Raw genomic sequence first — 27,208 nt, forward strand, 5'->3', positions numbered from 1 at the left:
GCCTGGCAAATAAATACCAGAAAATTACTGGATTAACACATCTTTATTATCTTACAGATCATAAACAAATAAATAAATAAGAATACTATCTTATTATCTATAAATCTTCCCTTTATTAAGGAATGTACACTGTAGACAAAACAAACTTCCTTTGTTTACAATGAACAAATGAAACAGAGAAACTCTTCCTGAGTTTGCCAGAATAGAGTGGAGCTGCTACAGGGCTTAGACATTCTTACAGGGCACGTAGAATTTTTAAAAAAATTTTTTAATCTTTATTTATTTTTGAGAGAGAGACAGAGTGTGAGCAGGGGAGGAGCAGAGAAAGAGGGAGACACAGAATCCAAAGCAGGCTCCAGGCTCTGAGCTGTGAGCACAGAGCCCAACGCGGGGCTCAAACTCACAAACCACGAGATCATGACCTGAGCCCAAGTGGGACGCTTAACCGACTGAGCCACCCAGGCGCCCCTAGGGCACATAGAATTTTATTACCAAAGCAAGAGAGTCTGAAAAGGAAGAAAGTAACAAATGTATGGATGGCTCATGTCCCTTCATCTCCTGGCTTATACATGCAGGGAAGTAATCATTAAAAATATTAAAGTCATGAATTGCTGCGTAGGTGTTGGGATAAAAAATCTTATTTTAAGAAGCTAGTCTTGAATTTTAAATAGCAAGAAAATATTTTTCTTTCTTTTTTTTTTTCCTTAACAGGAACAGAAAATGAAAGATGAACTAACTGTGTAATATAAACTTTTCACTTTTTCATTCTAACCTGGCTGGTATACTTTATATACTTGGGGTTTGAAAACACACACACGTTCTTTAGACAGAAAACTGCCAAAGCAAAGTTTGAGGATGTTACAGGCTTGTTTCCTTAAAATAATGGTGTATTGTTGGTGAAGAACACAAGTAGAGTACTTGGATACAAAATTCCTGTTTCTTGAAAGAGAATTCACAGAAGTGAGATTGTGATGAATTAGTTACTGGATGCATTTAAGCATAAGTAAAATTAAATCTCTCTTCTGTTTAAGACGTTTCAGAAAGTATTCCTGCATGGAGTGGGTTGTGGTACTAAATGGTTTCCAATGTCCCTTTTAGCTCAAGTATTTTTAAATGAATGTTGTGTGGTAAGAGCTGGCCATTAGCTTGCCTTTCTACGAAAGGAACCAAGAAGTAAGGGCTGGTCAGAGAGCTAATTAGTGGACTAGCACGAGCAAGAAGCCATGTAGCAATGGAATGGCCCACCATTCCTGAAAAAGGGAGCTGTGCTCTACTGGAGGGTTAGCATGGAGATTGAGAAATGCAGTTGGTAATTGAGAAACTTAACAAACCTTGCTTGAAATTAACTGAAGGTGAGTAGGACACACTCCTTTTTCTTCAAATGAAAGGAAGAAGGGGGTTCTCTTTTTAGGATCCTCTTTAGGACCTCATATAGAAAGAAGAGTATAATAAGAAAATATGAAGAACTCATGCACAAAGAAATAATCTTGTACTGTGATGTAATGTTAATAGCACATCATCCCTTTGTCTAAAGGCTTAGAATAATGTTTTGTTGGTGCTATATCATCCTCTTAAGGTAGAAGGTAGTCTCTTGTTATACTGACAAATTAAAATAAACTTTAATTGCTCTGTTTCTGTAAATGTTTAAACAGAAAGAGAATGTAGTAATGAATAGAGGACTTGGACATAGGAAAACTGTTACACATAATAGTGTTCAACAGATATTTGTGACTAATTCCACTTCATTCTCTATCGTCAACTATTTGTGAGACCTCTGAGATTCACTGTGGAGACTCATTTTTCTTATCTCTATTTTAAGGGGGTTAAGTGGGAACAATTGCTAGTATCTTTCCAGGTCTTAAATTACATACTCAGCAGATTGTCTATTTTGCCTAAGAATATCTGATACTTATTTATTGCATAATTCTTGGCTCTTTTGAGAACACTTAGGTATAATATTCTTATGTATACTTTTCTCTGTGGTTTAGAAATGTTGGCTTGAATCTTAGAGGTTGATTACTAAATAAATATAACTCTGCTTTTGTTCCCTCACTTGAAACCCTAAAGTCTACAGGATCATAAATCTCTTCCTTTTGTCTAAGTGCTGTGAAAGAGAGATAAGAAATGTGGTCTGTGAGGGCAAACAACAGGACTTGTCCTAATAATTTGGGTGAAACTAGAGCAGGTTAATGGGAGATTTTTTGAGGATATGATGCTTGAATTAAACTTTGTAAGAAGAACGGTGCTTAATGAAATTAAAATGGTAGGGAACAGCCATAATGCAGAAAGAAATATAGAAGAAATGAAATAAGGCCAAATTAGTTTAACTAGAGATAAAAGGAGAAAGTTGATATGAGGTGAGTTTGGAGAAGTAGGTAGGGGCTGTTCAGGGCCCTGTGTGCCAGGTAAGGAATCTTGTGTTTAACCCAAGAGTCATAGGAAACTACTGGTAGCAGGAGGAACATGACCAGATTTGCATTTGGAAAAGTTCATTCTGTTTTGGCTATAGGGTGTTTTGGGGGCAGAGAGGAAAAAGGTGATTGCAGGTAGATTAGTTAGGCATTTATTGTAATAATCTAGGTGAGAAATATCAGAACTTTGGGCCAGAGTCATAGAGACAGAAAGTTGGACAAACTTGAGGGCTGTTTAGGGAATAAATGCAGTGTTGCTGTTGGATAGATATGGTCTTAAAAATGAGTCCCAAGATTGTGGCTCACCATAGCTCAAAGTTGAATGGACAGTTATCATACTTTGAGACAGGGAACATAGAAGAGATCTAGGAAAAGGCATAAATGCATCTTATATTTTATATTTCTAGCAATAAAGATAGAAAGATAAGTCATACTGTGCAGAATAAACAATTGGATTCTAACCAAGAAAGCATTTCTAAGAAAAGAAGATTTCCAGGATAATTAACGTTTAGTACTTGGCACTTCCCAAAATATATTGAAAATATTCTTTATACTTTTTGAAAGTTATGGCATTTTCTCATTTCCCTGCAGAATTCAGGAGAGACAATAGGAAGAAAATACTGTAACATGAGAAACACTTTGGAATCCAACCATCTGTCCAGACTTGTATGGTTCATTGTTAAGCATAACAGAGGCTGGAGCCTAGAAAATTTTCCTTCAGGCAATGATCCTGCTGGAAATTTTGGTCAGCGTCCTTTATAAAAGAATCATTTTCCATTTCAACACATATCAATTTTTGCTCCCTGAACTGTGGCGTTCTGTGAGCTGTACCTATTCCTAAATTGAATAATGTTAATTTCCCAATATTTTTTGTAATCTAAATTATTTTTTCTATTTTGACATCCCCTATATACATTTTTTCAAAAAATTAAATAGAAAGAGGCCATCAAGAGCAAGAGAACATACAAACAGATACTTCCAGGATAATATTAGATATCCAACAAAGTTAGAATCTATGGCACACATGCACGCACATAGCCAAATGGTCATGTGTTCATATATTCCATGTTTGATTTTGATATTTGTGTATTTTATTTCTATTGGTGACCTAGAATACAGCTGAGTGGATGAGTTGTAAGATAATTGAGAAATCAGCCATCATTAAGAGAAGGCAAATCAGTGTATTATTCAAAACCCCATTTCTTTTGGCATTTGTGAGTCTTTTTCTTGGACAATTAGTACTCCTTTGGGGGTAAATCAAAGAAAATAAAAGAATTCCAAAGGCATTCCATGGTCTACCAGCTGCCACTTCTGTAATAATCCACCAGCCAGCTAGTCATAATCCTTAAGCTAAACGATGTGGGGAAGCATAAAGAAGTAGAGGCATAAAGAAGCCTACACTGTCAAGGAGTTATAATATAATTATGGAAATAAGACATAAGTACATTAAAATATTAAACAGGATTATAGTCCAAAGTCTCAGTTTAAAATATCTTTGTTGGAATTCAATTAATGTTTGGTTAGATTCATAAGCGAACATACAGAGCTCATTTGATTCATATATAAATGAATAATTATACTAAAATTACTTTTTCATCTACATTCAAAATCGTTTATCATATTGTTCTATTCTGGTGTCTAATGTAGAACAACAAGAATACATTTCTCTGATCAGTCACCAGCAATGACAATGCAGCTTTTTCCACCTTTTCACCTTCCCCTGAGCAACCCCACACACAAATTCTGACCATAGTGCCTCTGGTACTGGTCCGTGCAAGTGGGGACACAAAAGTAGAAAGAGAACTGATTGGAGAGTAAGACAACTGTGGGGCTTGGAGAGATATTTTTGGGTAACAGCCATTGTTAGCATTTTAAAACTGAATAAAAAGAGAAGGAGAAGGCAACTTCTAACTTCAAAACCCAAAAGGGTAGACTTCTATTCTAGTGGTATGGAAGACTATACATTCTGAACAACATTCCCACTGAAAACAAGTAAAAATGCTGCAAACACCCTTTATCACATCTACAATGTATCAGTAAAATGATAAGAAAGGAAGGACTACTCAGAAAACAAATCAAGAAAAATCTGGAACCCAGAAGGTTAGCCAGTACAGAAGTTAGCTTTTGCCTTGAGTGTATTTGCAAACACTGTAAGCTGAAACTTTGGTTTTCACGATCTTGGAGTGTGGGAAGATAGGAAATAAAACCGAAGGCCTACGCAAGTTGGAATGTATAAGACACTGTTCCCTTGCATAAAACTGATGTCCTAGTAAAGGTTGATCCTTTAGTGTAAGGGCAAGCTAAAAGTGAATCCTTATCCTCTCCTGCCACCTCTCAGGAAATTTGCCCGTGGCAAAACATGCTGCCTCTTGAGGGAGACCAGATTTTTTTCTCTTGAGAATTTCCACAGATCTACAAAACTTCTAGCTAATAATTACTTTAAAACAAGTTATTTAAAAATGATCCTAAAGCTTCAGGAGAACATACCTTGTAAAAGTTCACTTATAACATAATGACATCCCGACCCAGGCAACATGCAGAGCTCATGTAAATGTTTAAATTAACTGTTTATTGGAAACATATCAAATACCAAATCATTTTTTATTCATTCTTTAGCTTTTATACGATGTTTTTCAAGATCACATGTGTTTATTGAAAACATATCAAATACCTAATCATTTTTTTTCATTCATTCCTTAGCTTTTTATATGATATTTTTCAACATCATGAGAGATAAATAATATTCTAACTCTGTGCTTGTTATTTAAAATAGCTACAGCACAGCACCTGGGTGGCTCGTTGGTTAAGCGTCTGACTCAGGTCATGATTATCATGGTTCATGAGTTCGAGTCTGACAATGGGTGAGTGAGCTCCGTATCATATGAGCACGAGCCTTGCTTCAGTTGAACATGAGCTCTGCTTCTCTCTCTCTCTGACCCTCATGGGATTCTCTCTCTCTTTCTTTCTGCCCCTCAATCACTTGTGCCCTCTCTCTCTCTCTCTCTCTCAAAAAAAAAAAAAATAGCTAGAGCAAATAAAAGGTAGTTTTACATATGTGAATTTCATGAAAAAAAAAAAAAAAGAAAGAAAGTTCCTAGGTTGGTGGTTTTCTCAGGCAACTGGTGGAATGAAACATAATCTTCTCTAAAGGAATCTGACTTCAAACTAGGCTTCAAAGTATTTCTACCTATAAAGTACCAAGAAATATGAGTCCCTGGCCAACTCACAAAATGCATGAGGTAAAAGGAAACAATGGATGAAAGAAGAAACAACAGATAGTAAAATCAGACCCACAAAGAATTTAGTTAATGGAATTATCAGATACAGACTACAAAATATACATGATTAAAGATCTGAAAGAGTATATTGAGTATATGAGTTAAGAACAGGAAACTATACAAAGGTATAGGCAGATTGAAAAAGAATCAAATAGAATTTCTATAAATGAAAAAATAATAGTTAAAAAATTTTAAAATCTATGAATTAAATAGATTCAGTAAAATATTAGTTCTGGCTGAAGATAGAATTTTTAAACTGTTGACAAATCAGAACATATCTAAACTGCAACAACAACAAAAAAGACAGAGAGAGAAAATACAAATGAGAGGTTCAAAAACAGGGAAAATTGATGGAAAAGCTCTAACATATGCCTCATAAGAATCCTTGATGGGAAGAAGAGGGAGAAGCAAAATAAATGTTTGGACAGATAATGACTAAGAACTTTAAGAACAGGAGAAAGACAGTAATTAAAATACCCATAATATTCAAGCAGATTAAATAAATAAAAATTCATATTTAGAAATATCATAGCAAAACTAGGGAATACCAAGGGCACAGAGAAGATCTTTAAAGTCACTGGGGAGAAAACACAGCACCTTCAAAGAAACAACAGTGGATAGCTACCTACCTAAAAGCAACAATGGAAACTAGAAGACAGTGAAAGGATATCTTCAATATATTGGGGGGAAACCTTGAAAAATAAAAACATTTAAAAATAAGCATCAACAGATTCTTACTAAACAAATCCCTAAAGTACATACTTTACATAGAAGGAAAGTGATCACAGATGAAGGGCCTGAGATTGAAGGAAAAATAATAAACAAGAATAGTAGTGAAATGTTGGCTAAATATAAATATTGATTGTATAAAGCTACAACAATAACAATGTCTTATGAGATTAAAAAATAGAAAAAAAAACACATACAAATACAAACAACATCCATATGAGGGTGAGAGTGATTGATGTCAAAGTGTTTTTAGATCTTGGAATTGACAGGAGGTAGGGAGATTTTAACTTTAGACTGTGATAAAAACTTCTAAGATAATCTTTTTAAAATAAAACATGTAAGTTTCAAACTGGTAGAAGGTAAAACATGAAAAGAAACAAAACAATCCAAAGGAAGGCAAGAAAAGAAAAGGGGAAAAAAAACAAGGAAAAGTCAGGATAAATTTAAAATACAAAATATGATGACAGAAATAAATTTAAATATATCAGTATTTCCAATAAATATAAATGAACTAAATGCTATAGTTAAAAGATAAAGGTAGAGTTGATTTTAAAAATAGCCACATGGATTTACTTAAAGCATAAGAATAAGGAAAGTTTAAAGGTAATAAGAAAAAGATATATTAGGAAAATACTAACTAAAAGAAACTTAGTATATTGGGGCGCCTGGATGGCTCAGTTGATTGAGTTTCTGACTCTTGATGTTGGCTTAGGTCATAATCCCAGGGTCACAGGATCTAGCCCAGCATTAGGTTCTGCATTGAGCATAGAGTCTGCTTAAGCTTCTCTCTCTCTTCTTTCCTCTGCCTCTCTCCCCTACTAGCGTGCTCTCTTTAAAATTAAAAAAATTGGGGCCCTTGTGTGGCTCAGTTGGTTAAGCATTTGACTTGGGCTCAGGTCATAATCTCACTGTTTGTGAATTCAAGCCCCACATTGGGTTTGCACTGAGAGTGCAGAGCCTGCTTAGGGTTTTCTCTCTCTCTCTCTCTCTCTCTCTGCCCCTCCCCTACCTATGCTTTCTCTCTCTCTCTCAAAATAAATGAATAAACTTTAAAAAAAAATAAAAATAAAATTTAAAAATTAAAAAAATTATAAAAATAAATAAATAAAATAAAGTATATTAATATCAGGCAAAACAGACTTTAAGGCAAAAAGCATTAATAAAGATAAAAAAGCTACTTTACAATGATACATGGTTCAGTTCACCAGGAAGGTATAGCAATTCTAAATGTATATGCATCTAGGAGTATAGCTTTTAATATATATGAAACAAAAAGTGAAAGAACAATAGGGGCACCTGGATGGCTCAGTCGGTTAAACGTCCAACTTCAGCTCAGCCATGGATCTCATGGTTCTTGGGTTCGAGCCCTGCATCAGGCTCTGTGCTGACAACTCACAGCCAGGAGCCTGCTTCGGATTCTGTGTCTTGCTACCTCTCTCTCAGCCCCTCCCCTGCTACTGCTCTGTCTCTCTCTCTCAAAAAAAAATAAACACTAAAAAAAAATTTTAAAAAGGTTGCTTAATGTCTCTAAAAAAAAAAAAGAACCATAAAGAAAAATATGCAAATACATAATCAGAGTGGGAAAATTTAACACACCTCTTTTAGACACTAATACATTAAGCAGACAAAAAAAAAAAAGTAATGATATCACTGATTTGATCAACACAATTAACAAACTTGATTGAATAGATATTTATGAAACAACATATCAATGGCAGTCTATACATTATTTTCAAGCATGCCTGGAAGGAACATTTACAAGAATTTAAGGTTTACTGTGCTATGAGACAAATCTTAACAAATTTCAGAAAACAGATTAATGTTTTGCATATGACATTGTATGACTGAAAGGCAATTAAGGTAATCAATAACAAAAAGATGACTAGAAAAATATTCAAATAGATGGCAATTAAGAAATACAGTTCTAAATAATTTGCAGGTCAAAGAAAGAATCATTATGAAAATTAGAGAGTATTACAATGGAATGATAAATATGGCATGTCAAAATATGTGGAATTCAATCAAAGTAGAACATAAAAGGAAATTTATAACCAAAATACTTACAATAGAAATAAAGAATGAGGGAAATTTAATGAGTTAAACTTAAATAACCAAAAGTAAGGAAATGAATAGAAAAAATAAATGGTAGAAAAAGTGAAATAAAAAAAAGAACAGAAATTAATGGAATGAAACAGAAATTAATGGAAAAAACAAATATTCCCTAGGAAGCTCAATAAAATAAAGTTCTTTCAAAAGACTACTGAAATTGACAAACTGCTGGTAAAAGTGATCAAGAGATAGAGAACAAACAAATAAAAGTAGGACTAAAAATCTTAGGAGGGGACATTAACAGCTACTACAGAGATTTTTAAAAACCTAACAAGTGAATAATGAAATATTATATACCAATACATTTGAAAACAATAAAATGGCAATTCATATAAAAGCATAACTTACTTAAAAGAAACACAGGAGAAACAGAAAACCTGTATGGTCCTATAATCTTAAAGAAATGTAATCAGTAGTTGAAAAACCTTCCTACAAGGAAAACACAAGTTTTACCAGTAAAATTTTATCAAACATCTAACAAGCCAATAAATTCAGTCTTATGCAAAATATCCTTAAATCTACAACAAGTAGCTAAAAACATGTAACAATAAAAATACACCATTTACAATGGCATGAAATATGTAAAGTATAATTAAAAATTATATGTGTGTATATATGAAATAACCTATGAATAATTCTAATAATACCTATGTAAGACTTTTGGAAAGAAATTATAAAACTTACTTCATTGAAAGACATTAATGAAATCTAAATACATGAGGAAATATTCTATGGTAGTGGCCTGGAAAAGACAATATTATTAAGATAGCAATTTTCCCCAAATTTATTTCCATCTTTATGCAATTCCAATAAAAGTTGTTACAGCTGAACATGTGTTTGTGTGTCAACCTGACCAGACGATTCTAAAATTTATGTGAAAGGATGAAGTTCAAGAATAATCAAGATACTTCTAATGAAAAATAACAAGGGAGGAGCGGGGAGCATCATAACAGATGTCAATAATTAATAATAAAATCATATTAAATGATGCAAAAATTACTGGCACTAGGATAGTCAAATTGCCTTTCTAAATATAGTTCTGCAAGAGACACATGTATATATGGGAATTTGGTTTAATACACTAGCTCAATACATGACCTTGAGCTAATTGGTTATTTTTTTTAATCAATACTAGTTAAAGACTTAAATGTGAAAGACAAAAGTATGCAACTTTTAGAGGAGAATATCTAAGACAGAATATCCTTTTGACCATTGGTTGGGGAAGAATTTTTCAAACACTTATAAAAAGAGCAAATCACAAAAGATTGATATTTAATTAGTGAGAGAGATGAACTTCTGATTAGTAAAATAACACCATAAAGTGAAAAGACAAGTCATAAACTGGGAGAAAGTATTTGCAATGTATGTAACTGTCAAAGGATTTCTATTGAGAATATACAAAGAATTCCTATAAATCCTTGAGAAAAGGACCAATCTCATAGTAGAAAAAGAATGAACAAAAGAGTTGAACAGACACTTCACACAAGAGAAAACATTAATGGCCAACGAACACATGAAACGTGTCCAAGCTCATTGGTAATCAGGAAATACAAATTCAAACCATGACCATTCACAACTTTTTGATTAGAAAAAATTTAAGTTGGATAACAGTTGTCAAGAATAGTCACTGTTACTTCCATTCACTATTGTTGGAAACTGGAAACTGTAGTTTGGCATTATACAGTAAAGTAAAAAAAAATGCACATAGTGGGTGCACTATGACCCAGTGTCCACTCTTAGATATTCTAGTTTGGAGAAAATCTTGGGACCTGTATCTTGGGAATATGAGCATGTTCACAGTGACACAGTTTGTAATAGCAAACAAAAGGAACAATCCATTACCCATCAAGAGGAGAATGGATTAAAAAACCGAAGTGTAGAGGTGCCTGGGTGGCTCAGTTGGTTAAGTGTCTGACCCCTGATTTTGGCTCAGGTCATGGTCTCATGGTTCATGGCTTCAAGCCCTGCATCAAGCTCTGCGCTGACAGCATGGGGCCTGCTTGGGATTCTCTCTCTCCCCCTCTCCTCTGCCCCTCCCTCACTTTCTCTCTCTCCCTCTCTCTCAAAATAAACTTAAAAAAAAATAATTAAAAACTGAAGTGTATTCATACACTGGGATAGAACAAGCAAGTAAGTGAATGAATTACAGTTACATATAGCAATATGGATGAATCTTAGAAATATAAAAAAGCACGTCACAGACGAATATGTGCATAAAAATGTTTATAGCTAAACAATATATTATTACAGGATACAAATATATATGGTAAAATTACAAAGAAAAGGAAGGGAATGACAAACTAAAAATTAACAACAGTGGATTTATTGAGGGGAGAGTGAAGAAGATGAGGAGGAAGCATATGAACACAGGAAACGTCAAAGAAAGTGGTACGTTTTTTACTCAGACTATTTGATTTATGAGCATTCATCATGTTCTCGGTATATTACACCTATTTTATAATTTTGTAAAGTTTACTTTGAGAGAGAGAGAAAAAGTGTGAACGGGGGAGGGGTGGGGAGAGAGAGAAAGAGAGAGAGAGAGAGAGAGAGAGAGAGAGAGAGAGAGAGAGAGAGAATCCCAAGCAGGATCCACACTGTCAGTTCAGAGCCTGATGAAAGGTTCGAGCCCACAAACCGTGAGATCATAACCTAAACCAAAGACCGACGCTAACCAACTGAATCACCCAAGTGCTCCTATTTTATAATTTTTTGATACCTACTTGACATTTATTGAAAAAATTAAAAAGTGGAAAATAGAAACTCAAGCCTAGGAGTATTGCACAGGTAATAAATATCAATTCCTGCCCTTAGGATTGGAGTCAGTGATTCCATTGAGAGAGAGAAAGAACCTTTCAGAGTAGGAAGGGGCACTTGCACTGGGACTTTTCAAGGAGGTAGGATCTGAAATAGTTGGAGAAAGAAGTGAGGAAAAGAAATCTAGTTGGGGAGTGGCATGACAAGAGACTCCAAGGAGGAGATCCTCATCTTGTATTAAGGATCCATGAGTTAGCAGTGACTAGTGAAATAATAAGATAGGCAGTTTGAGCCATTAATTTCACAAACACTAGATGGCCAAGAAATTCAATTCACCTTTTCTTTCCATTTACAAAGAAAATGAAGGAGTGTATATAATTTAAAAAAGAAAAGATTTTCGGGAATTCTATAAATGAAAGAGAAGTTTTTTTCCTGTGGCTCTTTTATATCAAGACTTCCAGCCTAAAGGCCACACCTTGTTAGAACAGGAGACTGGAGGCCAAAGTTGTCCCTTCTCTCAAAGTTGTCTCTGTCTCTCTTGCCCTTGTGCCCCACCCTCTTCAGTTGCTGACTGCTGAATGTGTTTATCCAACTTGACTGCACAGGAAAGTGCAATGAGAGTGTTCCGGGTCATGAATGGGTTACCTGTTGGCCTCAGGAAGAAAGAGGAGGGGAAAAAAAAAGGTCATCATCGTGGGGGTTGTTGCTCATACTCTGCAGCTACAGTTACCCACTCCATCAGCCATGGTGACATCCGATGAATTAGAAGCCCGGCCCCCATGGCTAGAAGAGTAACATCTCAGGTCAAGGTGAGCCAAACCTGCCATCTGGTCTGGCTCAAGGATCCTGTACTTCCAAGTGGTGCTTCCAGGAAGAGTTTTCTTTGTAGTTTTGCACCCGAAATAAGAGAAGAGCTGCCACATTTACTAACTCCATACGTCCCCAAATCCAGAGCTTCCATGACACGGGGGCATTCACAGAGCAGGAAAAAATTATTTTACAAACTTTGAAGGGTCTTCAAAGTGACAACTATACTCTAGGAGGCAGATATTGTCCACCCAAACTCTAGGTGACGAATCAGAAGGAGGAGGAGGTTGAGTAACTTGCCCAAAGTCCCAAGCAATGATCAGGATAGGAATTCAGGGCTCCTGACTTGTCCTTAAAACACAACTTTCCATTAAATGGATACCAGAGTTCCAGAGAAAAACACAGCAAGAATAACTTCACTGGAAGAGAAATCTTTAAAAGAAAAAATGGAGCTGACTTGACTATTAATATAGTCTGTGTTTTGTTGATGAGGCAACTGAGATGCTCTGTGTGACAGACTCAGAATGGCAAACCTGCTGGATGTCCCCGGGGTGGACTAGGAGGAAAGGCCAGGCGATGGTGCCGTATGCAAATGGAAATGGCATGACGTATACTCTGATACAAAATTGCCAGGGCTATGAAGCATTACAGACTTTTGATGAGGCCAGCTGATGTGGGGATTAAAGTTATTTTTGCAACAAAATATTTCAAATTTGTATTTGTAATTCTCACAGCCGTGAGAGTTGTTTTGATGTGGATTCGGATTGAGATAGCCTACGAAAGAACACTGTGTCTTGGAGGAAAGGGATGAGGGGGCTCTGAAATTATAGAAGCAGAAAAATGAAGAGAGTAAAATGAGGAATTGGCCTTTCAGTGTCTAAGCCATCACTGGGTAGCCAAGGTAAGCACAAGCACTTTGCAGTCAGGGTTCTCAGGTTTAAATTTCAGTACTGCTCCTTGTTAGCTGAGCAGCCTGAGATAAATCATGTCTCAGTTTCCTCATCTGTAAAAAAGGGTAATCATAGAACCAATCTCACAGAGTTTTATAAGGATCGATTGGATTATATTATGATATTAGATAACTATAATAATGTAAATATAATATATTATATATAGAACACAAGGAACATTGCCTAGTATATGCAATAAGTGCTCCATAGTGGTCAGTTATTGTTATTAATAAAATTTTCAAGAAATAAAATTTCATTTTTTAAAGGGTCACCTAATTTCTCTTTACCTTATTTGGATTTGATTTCCTTATTGACTTAATTAGCATTTATGTTCTTAAGAGAGAAAATTGCTTGGCGATGCAAAGTTTTCAGATTCTTGATATGTTGCTATTTTCCCCAGTATAAAGTCCTGTAGTAATGGGACCATTCCCTAAATAATTCTCCAGATTCATATTCATTAATGAATAAAAATATGTTAGAGAATTGAAATATTATAACCAGTTAGATATTTTCAGGAAGAAAAATGTGAGTTTTACTTGCTTAAAGAAAAGCCCTTAAAACCCAGCCAACTTGGTTTAATCAGCCTTTGCCTCCAGTGCTCAGCCTTTCCCCTATCTGAGGTGGCAGGAAAGCGAGCCCTGAAGTGGCTAAGGGAAAGAACGTCTATCGGATTACAGATCAGACAGAAACACCCCCAACCCCACATCTTCTTCTTCACTCTGAGATACACACAAAGCTCTTTATTTATTTTTTACTTAAAATGTCAAAGGCGCCAGGGGGTGGGCTTCTGGATTGGGGTTTGGCAGACCACACTCCCAGGCCGACATAATAAAAGTCCACCATGTGGCCATGTGATTCACACAGCGTGTGCATGTCACCAGCAGCCGATGGGTCTTGGCAGGGAGCCTCCTACTGGCCTGGGAACAAATACGACTTGAATTTTCTCAAGTGGCAAGAGACTGTTGAGGGAGAACCGCCGGGATATCCACACACTTGGATATCCACACACTTGGAGGGCACAAAGGCAAAAATATCGCTCTATGAGGCAAATATTCACACACCAAACTAATTGAACATAGTGACAACCACGTACAGCCCCGGGGTGAGGGGCCCTGTAGGACAGTTTACAGCAGGATTTTACCACTCCTGTGTGGTCTTAAGGTGGGGGGAAAGGTGTCTATAAAGAAAAGGTAGCACGTTTAATTTTTTGTTTACTTATTTGTTGACAGCTTATATGCATCCTAAGGTATATACAAATGCACAGTCCTTAACAGGAGTCATTTTAGGAGCCAGAAAGACTCTATTAGAAAACCAAACCTGCTTCTGCTCTCTCTGTAACCTACAGAGAGCTTCAAGGCCCTCCTTTCGTCAGGCTGACTTGGAAAATGAGTACAGTTTTACAATTTCAGGATTCTTCACTTTCAGTAAGAGTTCTGTTACTGGATAAAATGTTGCTCCGTCACCGAGCAAATGTGCTCAGAACATCAATCACCTGATTTGGGGATATAATTTTATTGCTTTTGAACTACTCCACTCACTTTCTTTGGTAGCTCCTCAAGCAGAAGAACTCACATTTTCTCTTTCCCCTAATGAGAAGGATGGAGATCTGAGACTTAGTGTTAATTCTATTCTTTGCTTTTAGCTAATGAAGGAATATTTGCCAGTGTAGAACAGAAAAATTTTTTAAAATAAGTAAATCAAAGTAAGCAACTGAAACACATTAGTTTTTATACAATCTTTTCCTGGCAAAAATTAACGATCTGTTTCTTACTATTTCCTTAAGGTTTAGCTTTGATAACTAACTTACAGGCTTAAAATATAAAATAATATGTACTGCATTTGCAAACTTCTGAATGGTAGTTAAGCCTATGTTGAGTATCCATTATATATTGTACTTGATACTTCTAAAGGTTGCCAAGAAACAGAATAGACAACCCTCAAAGACAGCCTCATTGGGAAAGTAAAATAAGTATATAATTTAGCCTATGAAAAAAACTCCAAAGCAATATTCTGACCCACCAGGATGAGATTACTTACGTTTAGACAAGTTGGAGGCAAAGACATTCATATTAAAACTTGACAAAGGAAATCGGAGAATTACCTTACTTTTATAAAATTACAGTGAGGAAGATAGCTAGTAATATGGCCCCCATTTGAAGATAAAGTCAGAAATTCAATGGTTGTCCAAGTTCAAATGGCAACTCACTGGGATTATCTGCAGGTGTTAGATACAGGCTTTTAAACATACAATCCACTGTGGTTTTATGTGAGACTACTCTGTGTCCCTGGATTTTGTGGGAAAGAAACCAATAAACACACTGAAAAACAGAATGCATTACTTTGGTAGAGTATTGATTCTGTGACAGAAATGTATACTCCAGGCTGTTCAAAGAAGTAACTCTTGGGTTGATTGTCAAATTTTAAAGCACTGAAATAACAACGGCTGTGTTTTTCCTGGGGAAAAAGTATCCTAATTTTGACCTTACTCAAGCTGCAGTATAATTCCAGAGGGACCAATGAAGGGGAAGGAAAGAACTGATGAGGTCTAAGTGGTGATTGCATTTATAGATTAATCCTGACAGGGAGCAAATACATCTCTTCCCAGGAGGCCCCAGTATAGTCAACTAAGAAGTGGGGCCATTATTTATGAACACAGTAGATTTTTCCCATTACAATAAACATTTTAATTACTTTAAGTGAAACATTCTTTTTAGTGGTAGTAGGCTTAAAAATTAAGTATGTTGTCATTTTCTTGTCGTTTCAGCTATGTATGCAATCCTCTCTTATTCTTTACATTGTTTCACATAGAAATTTGTCTTGCCCAAAAACCAGAATGGGAAAATGGTATACATTTATAAAAAAGCATTTCACTTACCAAAACCCCACATGGGGAAAGAATGGGACAAATGAGAGGTCGGCAACATGGCCCCAGAGCAATTTCATTTCCATCCGTTTTATATAGTGGCTTTCCATGCATAATTTCATTTGAAGCTAATACGTTTGGAAAACACTTACCCAAATGAATCAATGAAGGTAGGTAGGAGTAGAATAATGATACAATTTTTATTTTCCAATAAAATGACAAATTTTCATTCTAGGAAGATACTACCACATATCACAAAACACACCGACCACATAAATCAACATTAAAAGTTGTTACAAAAGAGTATTCATGAAACTCTTGTGTTGTGGGAGCAAAATAACTAATTTGTAACATGAAAGCCAAATAATCCACCAAATAATAATCTTTCAAATAATGGAGGGGGGCCTTCCATTTTTCTCACTGATAATACTAAGTCGCAATAAATGATATTAAGGAATTAGTGTTAATTTTTAAGGTGAGATAATAGTACTATGTTTTTCAAAAAGGAGTTCATTTAAGAAAGGAAAAAAAGAAAAGAAAAAGAGTTCATATATTTTAGGGAAACACTCTGAAATATTTATACATGAAATTGCATGCAGTTTGAAATTTGGTTCAAAAATCATCTGGGACATGGAGGCGGGGAAAAGTGAGGGTATAAATTAGGCAAGATTGGCTACAGATTGTTAGACGTTGAGACTGAATAAAATATATCAGATTTCTTATATTGCCCCCTCTAATTTTGTACGTTTGAAATTGTGTATAATGAAAAATTTTTAAAGATTCTGTTTTAAAGACTGTAAGCAAAAAAGAAATGTCTTGATAAACTCTGAGAAGTGGTAAAAGACTATTCTGAAATTATTTTAAATCTGCCTAGTACGAAGTTTGGATAGCCAACAAAACTGTGCTTTGCCCTCGTGAATGTGAGCCCTACTCTCTAAAGTGAAGCCACTGCTTCATCTGATTCTGTAATTAAGTCCAGACTATGACTATGTGTATTTGAAGTGTCTGCTTAATGAGTTACCAACAACACATAATTTTAATTACGGCCCATTCCACCTCCATCCTCATCATATAATCTGGGCTTTTTTGCTGCACTTCCCTTTTAACAGTACGTGCTTAGAAAGCAAAAGGCAATTTGAATATTATCCTAACAAAGATATAAACAAAAAGTTAAATGTGTGCAAAAATAATCATACCAATATTTCAAAGCCATTAGCATGGGTAAATGAGCACTGTCTACAAAAACAAGAGAAGCACGCCCCCTATTAACACTGTCTTGGGAAATCACAGGCTAGGACTGAATGAGTAGAGAAGCCAAGCCTGCTTTTAACAAAACTATGTAACACACTTCTATTATTCTACTTTCTACAGGATTCAAAAGTTAAACAACTCAAAACAAAAATTGCAAACTGGAAAGAAAATCTCCAACTTCATGTCTGTTTAACCTTTTTAAAAAATATGAAAAAGTAATCTGATGATTTGGATGCTTAGAGTTTTTAAACCAAGTTAACTAACAGTTTTAATCTACAGTTTGCTGTCACAGACACTGCCAAAAGGCAGGATGGAGAAGGAAATTATCACAGGTTGAATATTTTCTATCTTTGGTCCTATGCAAGATACTTAAGACACAAAACCTTATAATATAGGCTTTATTATCCCCACTTTAGGGATGAGAAAGTTGAGGTCATGGAAGTTAAAGTAACTTGTCCATGGTCATATACTTCATAAAAAGCATATTCAGGCTTTCCAGAAGATTTTGACCTGATGGGTGTTTTTTAAAACTATTTGCCTTCCAGCTTACTGATACCGTCCTGAATATTTCAAAATGGATGGAAAGATAGGATGAATGGAAGTCCTTTTAAGCACTCGTAGGCTCCCAATAATTTTATAAACACATAAGTATGTATCACGTATGTACTCTTCCACTTTACTGATGAATCAATTTCTACCCAGCCTGGGCCAAAGAAAGTTAATCAAATGCCATAATTTCCTCTAAACATACGAGAAAGAGACAACTGAAAAGTCAGAGACTAATTCAACTGGTCACCACTACTATTTTCACATTGGAAAGACAATTGCTTACAACTGAATTCTCCCTAGACTTCAGGCCAGAACACGCTCTCCTGTCACACTCTATCTTCTGCAAGTGCAGAGGAGTTTTGTCTCATAGCAGATAATTAAAGACATGGCAGTGCCACTTGCTAGGATTTCTCTCTCTTTTACATCTTATAAAAGAAGAAACTTTAGTTTAAAGATTAGATTTTTTTTTCCTTTTTCTAAAGCTGGGTATACCAACTGGCATCGGCTGTATTAAAATCAGGAGAAACCTCAATCAAAAAGCCCCTCTCGGAAGGCAGGCTTTCTTGTTAATATGCACCAACATGAAAGGCTTTCTTTTCATCCTATACAACTACAGTGTGTGTAAATTGCAGGGGGCTCATTGGCATAAATCTCGGCTGCGACCTCTGAGGTAAACTGGATTTACATTACTTTCTGACAAGAATTAAATGAAGGCCTTGTGGATATATGAACAGCCTTCTAGGCTGCAACAGATGGGCATGAATGTGCTCCCTAGGAAAACTATCAGTGACATCTGTGTCCTCCAAATTCTGGTGGTCTCAGCCAATTAACAGGGGGGGAAGAAAAGGTGGGGGTTGGGAGGCCACTGCACAGCCCCCAGCCAAAACCGAGGCAGAAGTGTTTGTGTTTGGAGATGGGATCAGGCTGGCCCTGGCCCGGCAGCAGTGAGGTTAGCACTTTATTGTTATCATTCAAATGGAGAATGTGGCTTACAAGCTATTTGTATACCACAGTGAGGATAATATGATTTTTCTCATTTGACCAGAGGAGATGGCCCTCTCTTGCAGCTGATATCATATTTCAGTGCAATCTCTTTGAAACGGGTGTTTACTTTTGTCTCCTCGGAGGCAGGCTGGTGGTGTTGCTGCCTGCCAGTTTCTGTGGTGCATTCACGTGTTACAGAGCAGGTGAACTCTAAGACAAAACAGAGATCTTTCTCCAAAACATTCTTGCTCAAAAAGTACTTCTTTCCTCCTCCAAAGTGGCACTTACTGATTTCACAAGGAAGTTAAAATAAGGTTTCCTGGTTAAAACGAAGTCAAGACAAATCACATCAGAGGTCTATAATGAAGGGGTGGAAGGTTCCTTGAAAAGACAGCACAATGAACCATGAACCCACTGTCTGAATTTATCAGATTTTGGCATGTCAGCACCCCTGTGTTTGACACACGGGCAGAAGGAAACCTGGATCAGCCCCCTTCGCATTATTGTTTCCTACTCTCTCTTCCCATTTTCTTGGACTCTGTGGAACAAGGGCCCAGGACTGGGGAGCTGAAGGATGGGAAGGAGAAGAAAGCTAACATTTACTTGTTCAGTACCAGGAGATATTCCAGATCCTACGTCTTCTAGGACCTACCATTAACAACATAAGCTTTGCATCCAAGTACTCAAGTCTGGGTCTACCACTTACTGAATATGAGATAATGGCCAACTTACATAACTTCTCTGCACCTCAGTTTCTTTCTGTAAAATCGAGTTAATAATAGTATCCACCTCTTAATAAGGATGAAATAACCTAACACATGGAAAATGCTTCTGACATTTTGTTTTGAGGGCTGTATTTAATCCTGACTTTATGGACAGGAGTATTAAGGGCCTAAAGATAGAGTCCCAAACCTCTAAGTGAGTTTTTTAGAATGAAAGACATGATGTTCTACTGGTCTTTGGAAATTCAGAAAACTGACTTTTTAAAAGAAACAATTTTTATTGCCTTTAGGAACCTAAGGCCATGCTTTTAAATTACATATTTCTTTTAATGTGTAAGATTTTAAAATGATGCTTCACTAAAATGAACTAATTATCAAAACCATCTGGACATCTCTAAATTTTAAAATAGCCTGACAAAAGGCTAATAAAATAATACATTGAGACAAAAAAAAGAAAAAAGAAATGAAGCCATTTGTTTTAACCCCCTTTTCCAGTTGCAGAGGTGGGAGTGGCTTGCTCTGTCCTAAATTGAAGTTATTATAGGTGAAGCATTAGAAGACAATGGTTAATCGTGATAGTTTAGATGTAAACTATTTACTTCTTTGTCCTAGGTGTTGTTTAAAACACAATAATTCCGCATAACATTTGTTTAGAACAACAACAACAACAGCAAAAGGAAGGTGAAAAGGCTAAGTAGACCTTCTAAATAAGAGAACCTAGTATGGAAGCTGTAAATGCTCATCTTGCTCGGCTTTTCAAGTATATTTTCACATATGGATTAATCATCTCTTATTTTCTGCTCTCGGTGGCAGTCTAATGATCCAACTTTAAGAATTTTGGCAAGCTGAGCCTCAGTAAAATGTAATATTGCTTCTAGAGGAAGCCAAATTGTTGGTCCTCAAAGAAGTCACTTGCTCTTTCTCTATTACTCTTACACAGGCTTTTGGAACTCAAGTAGTCAATGGTGAGAATGAAAACAATTGCAGGCATAATTTTTACACAAATTGCGGGGTTTTTGCTTTACTAGGTTATAACATCAAATATAACTTTGTCTTATCCTGTTGGTACTGATATCTTTATGTTGAGTGATAAACAGCAGAGGGGCCTTTGTCTGCATGGGGATTCAGAAGAGAATCGACACTAAACAAAAGCACCTGTTGTTTCATTCTTGTAATGGCCTTAGAAGTGACCAGTTGGCTGCATTTTCCCCACACTCCTCCTTAGGCTTTTCCCAACACTACCATCTCACACATCATTACTGGACGTAAAAGGAGAATAATTGAGGAGAAGATCAATAAATTTAAAAGCTCTTTAAGGAAAGACATAATGAATTTGGTACAGCACATATTTTTAGATCAAAGATGCCTTTGAAGTGACAAAACCCTAATCCATAAACTACTGAAGCACTTCCTTTCTCTCCCAAACTGCTTGTTGTCAAATAAAATGGAAGTTAAGGAAATTATCTTTATCTGAAAATGGCCAAAAGAAGCCATCACCTAATGACAGCCTTGTCACAAGCGACAATTGGGGAAATTGTCAGGAAGGCAAGGCCTAACAAGCAGAGGAGTGGGCTTGCTGTTTGCACTAATCTGGCCATGCAGCCCTCACACACAATCCCAGTCAGCTTGCTGTGTGAAACAGCTAAGGCTTTGTCAGAGGTAGCAGGGCCTGGAAAGAGTACTCTTTCATGAATATGTATTACCATTCCTCCTCAGTGTCTACAGAGACAAACCCTTCAAAAACTGAGGTATAAAATACACACACACACACACATACACACACACACACCACTGACCAACAAAATGCAGAGAACCTAAACTACTCGGTTGAGCATAGTGAAAATGCTAGTAACTAATGAAAGATCACACAAGCACCCGTTTCCATGTGCTTCCTGGGATCTTTATTTCCCAGCAATTGAGAAGAAATTCTTTAAGGGCTTTTTAATCTTTGGGAACCATGTGTGTGGAGTCCAAGATGCTATACACAGTTACATGGATTGCCAGTCACACACCTCGTATAATGAATTCACCTTCTCAATGTCAGATGTGTTCTAAAACTCTAATACGTGAAAATGACCTTAATTTAATCAAGTACATATGTAGCTTTAAGAGATGAATCAAATCTCATACTGGCTTCCTAGTAGTAAAAGAACTAGATGGAAAATTATGATAGAGACACGGTATTTTTCATTATTGAACAGAAGGACATGATGTAGAAAAAAAAGGAAAAATTACAAATAAAAAGTTTAAGGTGAAATGGGGGGAAACCTTGTGAAGCCCTTTGTAGACTTAAAATAGTGTTTAAAAATAGTGTTGAAAACAGTGTTTAAAAAATCCATATTATGCATATATCCTTTTCTACAAATATGAATTATTTCACATCCATCTCTGGGCACAGATCTATCAAGATATTTTTGAATGACTTTGCTTTCCCCACTGACTTTAAAATTTAATTTAGTTTAAATATAAATATACATGTGTATATATATTTAAATTCACTTTTCACAGATACAGATACATAGGGCAGAAATGTATGAAGGTTGTTTCTTTTCTACTTTTTCTTCTGACATGATAAAGTTTGGTTTCCCACTGTGCAAGAGACAAAGCTCAGTTTTGAGGGGTTTCGATATTACGCAATGTTTGCCATAGACATTTACATTTCATTAGCATATTCCACTCTACATGAAATCCAGCTTTGAATGCTCCCAGCCGCGAAAGCTAATCCTCTTTAAAGAGCTACAGGCTATATTACATGTGGCCACAGCAGCGGCCGTGCCATCGCTGCATCACTTTGAAGAAGATGAACAGAGTTCTCTTGTACGTCTGTCTTGTACCCAGCCTCATAAACCACTGCTTTCTGTGCTGTGAAATCCTTCTGTTTTCCTCAAGGACAATTATGAAGAGGCCGAAATCCAAGTTACCACTCTGAAAGCTGGACTGCACTTGAAGAGGAGATATTATGCTGATTTCACTTTTTCCTAAGTGTCTATCCACAATCTTTTCAACTAAGATTAAAATGAACTATATCCACGTATTTTGGGTCCTTTGATTAGGATCAAATGCTAACCACATCTTCTGTCTAGGGAATCTGATCCTGGATAATCAGGGGAAAGAGACCTGGTGATGTCACAGGCTTTTTTCCTTTACCTTATTTTTACAGAAAAACATTCAGATGTTGCAGGATAACATTTAGATGCAGTAATTTGTAGGTAGCTCTTACAGACAAAGATGATTCAGCTGATGATACCCAACTAAAGAGCAGACAGATAATCCAGTACCCAATTTCAATAAAATATAATAAACAATAAAAATTGTACAACATTGCAGAAAATGTATGCAATTTTTTATTTAAAACAAAGGAAAACAAGTAAAGTCCATTATTCTATTGATGATATTCCTTTACTAATGCTAGGATTTTTTTTAAAGGAAAGCACTATGCTATAAATGAAACTGATTTTATTTTCCTTATTTTATGATAATTAGTTATAAAAATATAATTGGTTTATAAATTGTAATTTTAAAAATAATGTTTTGTAAAAATTGCCATTGAAGATGTTTACTATGCTGCTTAGAGTTATTTTTACTTAAAGTCTCACATAATAAATTCTTCTATGGTTAAAGCAGGAGACATTCTGATTTGCATACAAAATGGACACATTTCTTTTTATTAGATTGTTAGGATCTAAGCCTTATCATATTGTTCCTTTTTGCCTTTACTCCCAGGAAACTCAGAGCCAGATTTTGTAATTAGTTCATGGGTGTCCTTTACTTAGATAATCTTATACCATTCGTCAACCCAGATCCTGCATTTTTTGGTCCACATTATTTACCCTAAGTTTAGTAGTTCTAGACACATCTATGTGTCTCATTATAGGTAATTTCAAATAATTTTGAATATGTGTACAAGTTAAAATACATTTCACAATAGTATTATTTATTTATTTTGGCCATTTTCTTTATAAGCATATGCTAGAAAGGCTTTATGGCAAATGGAAAGAACTCAGGGTTTGGAGTTAAGTAGGCCTGGATTTGTCATATACCTACTATGTGGCAGGTATTATCTGCCAGTTATTCTGAGGTGACTAAGCTATGAGACAGGTGACCAATTATTTATCTTGCTGTGAGCCACTTGGGCACTTTCAGACACTAAAAAGAAACTTTGCTATGAGTTGTCATGCTGTATTCTCTTTAATCCTGGCACCAAAGTCTCATTTATAATTAGTATCATTCTCTACTTAATTTTATATCCCAATCATTTCCAAAGTAAAACATACTCTGAAAGATTTTATTTCCATCATCTAGACCTTAGCAAATGTCCTTCCTAGGTAGTGTGTCTCCTCCATGTTTGTAGCACTTTAAAACTTTCTAAAGCATCTCTGTCATGTGATTCTTATTCCTTCTTCTACCTCCTCCTGATTGTTTATTATCACCTTCTTCCCACACTTCTAATTTAAACAAGGTAGGGAAATAAGTACAGGGTTAGGTACATTCAAAGTTGTTTATGATATTTTACTCAAAACAACTGTCTCCTCTGCCCTAGCCCCCCCAAGTATAATTATACTTAAGAATAAAAATTAATATAAAATAGTTCATTAATCAAAATGATTTTATAAATGCACCCTTCATCTCTTATCCAAAATAAATATATATTTAAGTGTGCCTTACTGTTGAACATTTATAAAGATGAATAATGTAGTAGGATCAAAAGAAACTTCACAAACCCTCAAAAGGAAGAACTCTTTGACAATGCATAACAGTTCTAATTATTAACAACAACAAAAAGAATTGAAATCGGCCTGCTTGGAAATTCCAATAGCACTTATAAGTCATCTTACTGTGTTTTTCCAAAACATTTCCAGACATAAGGATGCAACCAAAAGTATACCTGGAAAAAATTCATAGCTTGATAACTTTTTATAATAAAAATGAAGAAGTATAAACTGCTTTCATATTGAGGAAATGGAAAGGGAGTAACAGACTAAGTCATAGGGAAGTAGGAAGAGTGAATAAACATAAAAAATTTAAAAACAGTGATTTATGAAATAGCAGATACATCAAAATGGTAGCTATTTGAAAATACCAATTAATTGGCTTTCAGAAAAATGCAGTGGAAAAAAGAAGAGAGAATCATTTCAGAATGGGAAAAGTGGTATAAACACCATTATGATTAAGATTTTAGAAGTATAAGAGACTATCATGTACAAATCCATCTAAAAAATGTGAATATTTGGGGTGCCTGGGTGGCTCAGTCGAGTAAGCATCCGACTTCGGCTCAGGTCATGATCTCACAGTTCATGAGTTCGAGCCCCACACAGGGCTCTGTGCTGATCGCTTGGAGCCTGGAGCCTGCTTCAGATTCTGTCACCGTCTCTCTGCCCCTCCCCTGTTTACACTCGCTCACGCTCTCTCTCTCGAATACAAAATAAACATTTTTTAAAAAATGTGAATATTTGCTTATAGTGTATATTTTCTAGGACAATTTTGATACACCATTAAAAGTGAAGAAAAAGGAGTGTCTGGGTGGCTTTGTCGGTTAAGTATCTGACTTCGGCTCAGGTCATGATCTCAGGTCTCAGTTCAAGCCTCACATTGGGCTCTGTGCTGACAGTTTGGAGCCTGGAGCCCGCTTTGAATTCTGTGTCTCCCTCTCTCTGCCCCTCCCTGACTCGCGTGCGTGCATTCTCTCTCTCTCTCTCTCTCTCAAAAATAAACATTAAATTTTTTTTAAAGTGAAGAAAAATCTAAGATATAATTAATACTAAGAATGGGTAAAAAAAAATCTATTATTTAAGAAAAGTGCCAGTTTCAGATGATGTCATAGTCAATTTTGACTAATTCTTTTAGAAATATGTATATTATTTCTAGGAAATTTATATTATTACAGAGGGTAGAAAAATATGAAAGACATTCTCAGTTCATTTTATAAGACTGACATAACACTATAATTAATACCTGACCAAGACAATGAAGAAAAAATAGCTAGAGTAGACATAGTTTTTTCCCACCGATATCTCCAAAATATAAATTGCCAAGTATAAAATTAATAAGAAGTGGATTCAGGCTATTAGTGGAAAGAAAATTTTACTGAGGTAATAGACAAACAGCAAAGAACCAAATAATATTTTAATGGTATGATTCTCTCCAAAATCATCTACACCTTTAATAAACTTAATTAAAAAATACCAACAGGATAAATTTAGACCCGGTAAATATTTAACAACCACTTCTCTGGGAGGGAAAAAAAAGTACTGGTTTGTAGCATTTGCCAGGTTCTGTGGTGTAAATATTCCTACCATGGGTGATTTCAAGCTATCACTGTGGGATCACTGAAAATAGCATTGGGAAGAGATGTGCAGTATCACACCATTATGTAATGTGTCCATGATGCAAATGTAGTAGACATAGGAAATCTCAACACCATAGATAGTCAAATGCTACAAAATAAGTAAGAAATAAGATCTGTGTTTGTCTTTAAGTAACTTATTAGCTTTAAGTTATATATTTAATTTTTAGTGACGGTTGTGTTTGACAAATGGCTCACAAAATTCCTGAAAATTTAATAATTGGTTCTCATAAGGCCCAGTAGGAGACAACTCCGGGAGACTACTGAGAGAGTCATGAAGAGTTTCTAATAGAAGAGGGAAAAAAATCTAGAAAAAAGTAGAGCTTGAAGAAGATTAACAGGATGGCAGAGAGTTTTTGCTTCTTTTCAAGTTTTATAAATTCCATTCCAGATATTTTAAATGATCCCAATCCTATCTTAGCTGTCATTATTTCACTAGCAATACAGCTGGCATAAGGAAACACAGGTGGCTGCTTTCTCCTCATAAAATTATATTCACTATTGTCAAGAAGGCAGAAAATAACAGAAGTTGGCAAGGATGTGGAGTTTGTATACTGTGTTAGTGGAAATATAAAATGTATAGCCACTTTGGAAAAACAGTGTGACAGTTTCTTAGAAAGTTAATCAGCTATTTACCATAAAAACCCCAAAATTCCACTCCTAGGTATTTATCCAAGAGACATGAAAACACATATCCACCCAAAGACTTGCCCACAAATGTTCACAGCAGCATCATTCATAATAGCCCCAAAGTAGAAACAACCCAATGTCCATCAGCTGGTGAATGGATAAAGAAAATGTAATATCTATTAAATGAAATATTTGGCAATAATAAGGAACTTGCTACAACATGGATGAATCTCAAAAACATGCTAGGTGAAAGAAGCCAGACACAAAATACCAAGTATTTTGTGATTTAATTTCTTAGAAATTTTAAGAAAAGGCAAATCCAAAGAGATAGAAAGTAGATTTAATAGGGTGGGAAGGAGGGTTGGGATGAGAAGAATAGTTAAATGTAAATGAGCATAAGGGACAGTGTTTGGGTGATTAAAATGTGCTAACACTGGATTCTGATATTTGCACAACTTGGTAAATTTATTTTTAAAAATTCAATTGTACACTTAAAATTAGTATGTTGTATTAGTATATAAATTATATCTCAATAAAGATGTAATAAATTTAGCTAAATTTCATTCATTTATTTTTGGTTATCCCTATTTACAAAGGATACTCACTCAGGGAGAATAAGTAACTTGCTTGCAGTTAAAGCTTTTTATTTTTTTACACATTCGAATTTATACCTCTAAATGTAGTTTCTGTCTGCCTGTCCTCCCCTGACTCAATATTGAAAGACATCTATCTGAATCTCATCTTACTCTCTGTGTCAGTGAATCTACTTTAATTAATCTACTTTCATCTACTCTAATTCCTTTACTTTCCTTACTGTATGTGGCTGTT

At 35.5% G+C, this 27,208-nt stretch overlaps 1 protein-coding gene across 5 annotated transcripts in view; it reads right to left on the reverse strand.

The window, feature by feature from the left end:
* Window positions 1-27,208, reverse strand: part of ALPK1 (alpha kinase 1) — a 129,630-nt gene that overhangs the window by 65,737 nt on the left and 36,685 nt on the right. The window contains exons 1-2 of one of the 5 annotated variants that reach the window (XM_042984024.1): window positions 6,319-6,415; window positions 1,332-1,426 (exon numbers count right to left, since the gene is read on the reverse strand). The exons of 3 other annotated variants lie outside the window; for them this stretch is intronic. The gene's annotated coding sequence lies outside the window, so the exon portion shown is untranslated. Of the gene's footprint in view, window positions 1-1,331; window positions 1,427-6,318; window positions 6,416-11,926; window positions 13,106-27,208 lie in introns of those variants that run through there. One more of the 5 variants, XM_042984026.1, reaches the window with a different exon arrangement.

Source organism: Panthera tigris, chromosome B1 (assembly GCF_018350195.1).
Source record: "Panthera tigris isolate Pti1 chromosome B1, P.tigris_Pti1_mat1.1, whole genome shotgun sequence".
Taxonomy (NCBI): Eukaryota; Metazoa; Chordata; class Mammalia; order Carnivora; family Felidae; genus Panthera; species Panthera tigris.